At 44.8% G+C, this 6,763-nt stretch overlaps 1 long non-coding RNA gene across 1 annotated transcript; it reads left to right on the top strand.

Annotated features, from left to right (window-relative positions):
* Window positions 1-1,571: 1,571 nt before the first annotated feature.
* LOC113219949 lies at window positions 1,572-6,009 on the top strand. The gene is made up of 3 exons (XR_003306952.1): window positions 1,572-1,670; window positions 3,834-3,947; window positions 5,604-6,009. It is a non-coding gene; the product is annotated as an uncharacterized LOC113219949 (long non-coding RNA).
* The last annotated feature ends 754 nt before the right edge of the window (window positions 6,010-6,763 follow it).

Genomic DNA, 6,763 nt, shown 5'->3' with positions numbered 1-6,763 from the left:
CCCAGACCAGAGTGCAGCTCAGAATATTTTCCAATTTATCTTGTGATTTTTTTTTTTTGATCCAATGATTTAGAGGTGGGTTGTTAAATTTTCACATATTTTCAGATGTCCAATACGTCTTACTGCTGTTAGTTTCTAATTCCGTTGCAGTCAGATAACTTGTTTTCTCTCTCTCTTCTGTCTTCTGATCCTGTTTTTCCATTGACTACCATTTTTTAAATAAACTTATTTCAATGTGGTATTTACAATCCTATTTGAATTTTTTGCTCTATCTCTGACGTAGCTGTTCCAGGGATTATAATGTGCTTTTCAATTTTTCCAACGAATGAAGAACGAAGTGATCGACTTCTTGCCCCGGCTGGGGCTCTGGAGTGCTGCCCCGAGGCGGTGGATGGAGGGTGCCAGGCATGACATCAAGAGTTCTGCAGCCAGGGCCTGGGGCAACCTCCCCCTCCACCTCCCCAGAGCCTAGCAGCCAGCACCCCAGCGGCCCGTGCGCCGCGGCCAGGCTGGACCTCAGCGCTGTGGCGGCCGCAGACCTCACCTGAGCAGGCCCCGGGCTGCAGGCGGACCACCGGGCGCCCAGAACCCTAGAGGCAACCAGCGGGATGGATCCGCACTGCGGCCCTGAGGAATGGATGATGTGCAGGCGATGAAGCTACACACGTCTTTCATTTTGGAGGGGGGAAAAAAAAGAAAAAACGGAAATGGAAGTTTGAAAATGTATGGGCTCTCCGTCCTTTCCTTTGCTCCTGCGCGCCCGCTGGGGTGGGAGGCTCAGCGAGCTTCAAGAGGTGGCCGGGATTCCCCCACCTCGCCCCCATATACCCAGGAGAGGTCAGCACGGCCCCTTCCATGGGTGTCACAGAGACGGATGCGGGTCCCTCTCCCCGGGAATGGGTAGGTCTGGGTCCAGTCCGCAGGACCCCCTCGCGAGTGCTGACGCAGAATGGAATTGAGGTCGGGGCAGCGCTGGACCCCAGGGCCCCTGCCTGCCTCCTGGGGAGCCCGGTGACCCAGGCAGCCCTGGTGAGGCCGCAGGTGTCTGGGACCTAGCGAGGCCCCAGGGCTCCCACAGGACGAACGCGGACAATGAGGCCCAGGAGGCCCTGCTGCCCTTGGGACTGTCCCTCCAACCCCCAGCTTTCCGTGGTTCTTGGGCCCCCTCTGCAGAGGGGCAGGGGAGCCCACCCTGGATCCAGAGGCGCCGAGCTTGAGGGACCCCAGAGCTCCAGCCAGGCCGCTTCCTTTGCGGATGGTGAAGCTGAGGTCGAGAGGGCAGGGGCAGGGGCAGGTCCCGGGCGCTCCCCAGGCAAAGGGAGCCGATCTAGGGGCTAGGGTCACAGGAAGGGCTCCTGCGACCTCTAGGGCCATAGATCCCAGGATGATGAGAGACTGGGGGCCTTTCGTTCACCCCTGGGGCTGGGCAGAGGTTCAGCCTGTGCAACCCGAAACAGCTTTTGGCCAGTCCCAACCGCGGCCCCTTTAAGAGGGGGCGGTGCTTCAGCCTGGCGCGAGGGACGCTGCCAGCGTGCAGGCCCCTACGGAAGCCGAGACTGAGCTTCGTGCGAGGCCCGGGCAGCAGCGGCGGCGGCGGCGAGGTCAGAGGGATCCTCGCAGAAACTGTGGTGGCTTCCGTGTGTTGGTGGAGGAAGAGGCAGGTCTTGGCGGTAAGTGACGGGGGATGAACCCCACTGGGAACCCTCTGGGTCTCCCTGCTCCTTCCCGGCCGCTCCCTGCTGTCGGGCCCTGACTTATTCGTGGGCATCTGGGCCCGAGTCGTCAGCGCGGGGGCGGTTGTGGGATCCTGGCCGCTGCAGCGTCTGCACCCCGGCCGGGAAGGCTGTGCCCCTGTGCCACCCGCGTCCAGCCTATGGGAACGCCCTGGTCCAGAGCCGGCGGTGAAGCGCTGGACCCGGGTCCCTCCGAGCCCCACGGGCCTCCGAGCTGGAGTCTAGGGTGATTTTTGATGCCTCAGGATCTTTAGAAAGAGACCTCGCTAGAGCAGGGGACAGCTGTAGTTTCAATTCTTCGAGGAGTCTCCAGCTATTTAGCTGTTTTCCATGGTGTGTAACCTAATTTTCATTTTCACATACAGTGTATGAGTTACGCTTTCTCCAAAACCACACCCCATTCCAATTTGTTTTTGTTTTTGTTTTTTTGAGACAGAGTCTCACTCTGCTTCCCAGGCTGGAGTGCAGTGGCGCCATCTTGCCTCACTGCAACCCCTGCCTCCGGTTTCAAACAATTCTCCTTTCAGCCTCCTGTGTAACTGGGACTACAGGCGCCCGCCACCACGCCCGGCTAATTTTTGTATTTTATTTTTAGTAGAGACAGGGTTTCACGATATTAGTCAGGCTGGTCTGAAACTCCTGACCTAAGGTGATCCGCTGGCCTCGGCCTCCCAAAGTGCTGGGATTACAGGCGTGAGCCACCACTTCCAGCTCCTCTTATTTTTAAAATTTTTTCTAGGAATATTCCATAAGTGTGAGATTATATACATGTGGTTTTGAATTACAGTATTCTAATAAATAGTTAATTTTGAGGACCTTATCTCTTATCTGTTGTTCCATTTTATATCTGTGCAGAATTGTCTGTTCAGGTTCTTTGAGAAATATTAGATTGGATTTTTTTTCTACTTTGTAGTGTTTTTTGTGTACACGTTAGTTGACAACTCCTCATGAATTACATGATTGCCTGAAATTTTTGCCTAATCTATAGGATGCTTTTTTATTTGGAAAGTAGTTTTCGTTGCTATGCAGAAACTTTTCAGATTGATGTAGTTCCACAAGGTTTTTTGTTTGTTTGTTTGTTTTTGCATTTCATGCATGTAATCGTGGTCACCCATATTAGAAAACATGTGTCAGTAGCAAAGCATTTAATTGTCAATGAGGTTTTTCTTCCAGAGTGTTTGTTTCTTTTCCTCTTTGCAAAGGTTAGCAGAGATTCAAGTGACCCAAAGTATATGCTCAACCTGTGTTTTAGTTAAAAACATTTTGTAGTTTATGGTATTTTGTTTTGGCCTTCGGTTTGTGGGTGGGGAGGTTGATTTTCGTACATCGTGTAAAATAAGGGTCCTATTTCTCGCCTCTGAATCCGGATATAATTTTTCTTAAAGGTATTCATTGAGCAGACTCTGCTTTCCACGTTGTAGTGTTCTTTATCAAAGTCAGATGACTGTGTCCATATTTGTGCTGATCATGTTTTTGTCCTCCCTGTTTTGTCCATAGTTCTAGGTATTCGTTTTTATGCAAGTACCATGTATCTGCTGCATAATTACAACTTGGCCGTTTAATTTGATACGAGAATTGTGGGTTCTCACTTCGATTGTATTTCTCAGGATTCCTTTAGATAGTTATTGTTTTTGTGGTTCCCTGTGATTTTTAGCACTATGTATTTATTTCTGTAAATTGTTTTACAATGTAAAGATCCATAATTAGGGCACATTTGTATACGTATAGAGTGTGGTGAGAACATTTGGAATCTTGCATTTACAAGCGTCTCCATTATCACAAACAGTTGTTAATTTCTTTGTGGTGAAAACATTTGGAATCTTTTTTTCCAGATTTTGTGAAAAAGGTGTGATGTTGTGTTAACCTCTGGTCACTGTGCTGTGGAACAGAAGAACAATTCATTCCTCTCATCTAAGTGTAATTTTGTACCTATTTCTGATCTCTGTCCGTGCCCCCTCTTCCCTCCAACCTCTGATAACCACTGTTGTGCTCTCTAGATACATGCAATAAAGCGTTTTATTTCGGATTCTACATGAGTGAGATGCGGCAGTGTTTTTCTTTCTCTGCCTGGTTTAGATCATTTACCATGATGTCTTCCAGGTTCAACAGTATGGCTCCAAATGATGAAATTTCATTCTGTTTTTCTGGCTGAATACTATTCTATTTGTAGACATCCACCACAGTTACTTTATCCCTTCATGTGTGGATGGGCAGGTAAGTTTATTCTTTATCTTGACAGTTGTAAATAGTGCTGCAGTTTGCATAGGATGGCAGATATCTCTTGCATGGACTGATTTCTTTTGCACCGAAGGTATACTTAGTAGTAAAATTGTTATATGAAGTGGTAGTTGTAGGTTTAATTTTTGGAGGAATCTCCCACTGATTTTTGTAGTCTGTATACTAATTAACATTCTTACCAAAAGAGTTCCTCTCTGGAAATTTACACCAGCATTTGTGTCTCTTGATATATTTTATCACTTTGATAACATCTGTTTGAATTGTAGTGAGATGATATGTGTATTGTTTTGATTTACATCTTTCTCATGATTTGTGATGTTATCCAAGGTTTTAAAACTTGTTTTCAATGTTATGTCTTCTCTGCGGAAATGTCTGTTCAGGTTCTTTTGCCCCATTTTGTTTGGTTATTAGTTTCTCTTTTGTGTTTTTGCTAGTAAGTACTGTTAGTTGCTTAGACATTTTGAAGACAACCTTTTATCAGATGTATGTTTGCCAAAACCTTTCTTGTAAACTTCAGAATTTTTTTTTTATTTTTTTCATGGATTTTTTTTTTTTTTTTTTTTTTTAATCTCCTTGGGCACAAACTCTAGAGGGTGATGCAATCCCACGTGTGTCTGTTTTCTTGATTCCCTGTGATGTAGGTGACTGATGAAGAAAAACAAAATCATGACCAAATTAATCCATCACCCATGAGTTTTCCCCTGTGTTTTTGTTTTGTTTTGGCACACTGTAAGCACAGATCCCTGCTGGCCTAAATATCCCCACACCTTATGTCTTCTCATGGGAGGAGCTTGATTCTTTCAAGTTTTGTTTATGAGTCTCTAATTCATTTTGAGTTGATTGTTATGCCTTTTACATAATGGGGTCCTATTTTATTATTTTACATAGGGATATCCAATTTTCAAAACAAATTATTAAACCGATTCCCCTTCTTTGTCATGTCTTTTAGTGTTCTTTTACAAAATGTGTACACTACCTAGGAATTTGGTTTGTGATTGAGCTCCCTCATTCTATCTGTTGGTCTGGATTTCTCGGTTAATGCCAGTCATCTGTTGTTTAGATAACTAGCTTTTCAATGTTATTTCAAATGGAGGACAGTGATGCATCTCACGTACTTTGTATTTCCAGGATTGCTTTCGAAATTCAGGGCGTTTCATGGTTCCATGTGAATTTTAGCATCGTTGGCATCCTTTAAAAAAAAAGAAAAGAAAAGAAATTGCCCTAGAGTATATGTATATAACTAGAGGATGCAGGGACCATTTTGATATAGGTACACCTAGCATATTGATTAAATCACAATATTTAGCATCTATGAAGTCTGTCCTCTAGGTATTATTTGTCTGTGGAGAAGATATTCAGAATCCTTTCCAGCTATTTGGAAAATTTACTACAATATTAACCTTAGTCAGCCTGCTATAGAAGAGAAGTGCAGGATTGATCTCAGTTTTCTAAGTGTAACTTTGTACCCATTACCAATCCCTGCCCAGGCCCCTTCTTCTCCTCAGCCTCTGGTAACCACTGTCGAACTTTCTACTTCTATGAGGTGAAGTGTTTTAGATTCCACGTGCATGAGATTATGCAGTATATGCCTTTCCCTGCCTGGCTCATTTCCTTTAACATGATGTCCCCCAGGTTTTTCCACATGGCTGCAAATGACTAGATTTCACTCATTTCTGTGGTTGAAGAATATTCCATTCTGGATGTATATTGCAGTTTCCTCATCCCTTCATCAATGAATGAACAGGTAGGTGTATTTCCTGTCTTAGCTATTGTGAGTACCACAGTACACAGGGCAAGGCAGGTATCTCTTCCACACAGGAATTTCGTTGGCTGTAAATGTATAACCAATGGCGGGATGGCTAGATGAAATGGCGTTTTTACTTTGAGGAACTTCTGGCTGTTTTTCCTAATGTGTGTACAAATTGACATTCCTACCAATCGTGTATTAGAAGAGTTTCCCCTTCTGCAAGTCTATACCAGTTGTTTCCTTTTCAAACTTTTATTTTTGTTTTAGGTAACATTCATTCTATGAGAGTGGAAGTGGTATCTCAGTGTGGTTTTCCTTCACATTCTCGTGAGGATTAGAGCTTTTGAGAAACTTTTCTTTTACCTGTGAGTCAGTTTCACGTCTACTTTTCAGACATGTCTATTCAGGTCCTTGGTCCAAACTTAGCTTGGGTGTTTGTTTTTGCTTCTGTTTTTATTTTCCCCCCACATGGTAGTGTTAGTTTCTTGCACGTATTTTATAATGACCCCTTTCAAAGACAGGATTTTCCATAGTTTTCTTTCAGTCTGTGAGTTGCCTTCTCTTCTGGTTCGTTGTTTTCTTTTCCCTACATAAGATCCAATGTTTTCCATAGTACCACGTTTATATGCTAGTGGTGACTTTTGTGTGCAACTAAAAACAGTGAATAGGCCGCACACGGTGGCTCACGCCTGTAATGCCAGCACTTTGGTAGGCTGAGGCGGGTGGATCACCTGAGGTCGGGAGTTCAAGACCAGCCTGACCAACATGAAGAAACCCCGTCTGTACTAAAAATACAAAAAATTAGCCAGGCATGGTGGCACATCCCTGTAATCCCAGCTACTCAAAAGGCTGAGGCAGGAGACTCACCCGAAACTGGGAGGCGGAGGTTGCAGTGAGCCAAGATCACACCATTGCACTCCATCTTGGGCAACAGGAGTGAAACTCCATCTCAAAAAAAAAAAAAAAGAAAGATTGTCACACCCTGGCACTGTCTATGGGTTTTTTCTTCTATTTTTCTTCTTTTTATTTTTGTATTTTACATTTA

Source organism: Piliocolobus tephrosceles, unplaced genomic scaffold, assembly GCF_002776525.5.
Source record: "Piliocolobus tephrosceles isolate RC106 unplaced genomic scaffold, ASM277652v3 unscaffolded_119, whole genome shotgun sequence".
NCBI classification, from domain to species: Eukaryota; Metazoa; Chordata; class Mammalia; order Primates; family Cercopithecidae; genus Piliocolobus; species Piliocolobus tephrosceles.
Note: the sequence above shows the minus strand (reverse complement) of the source record. Positions and strands in the feature narration are given on the sequence as shown.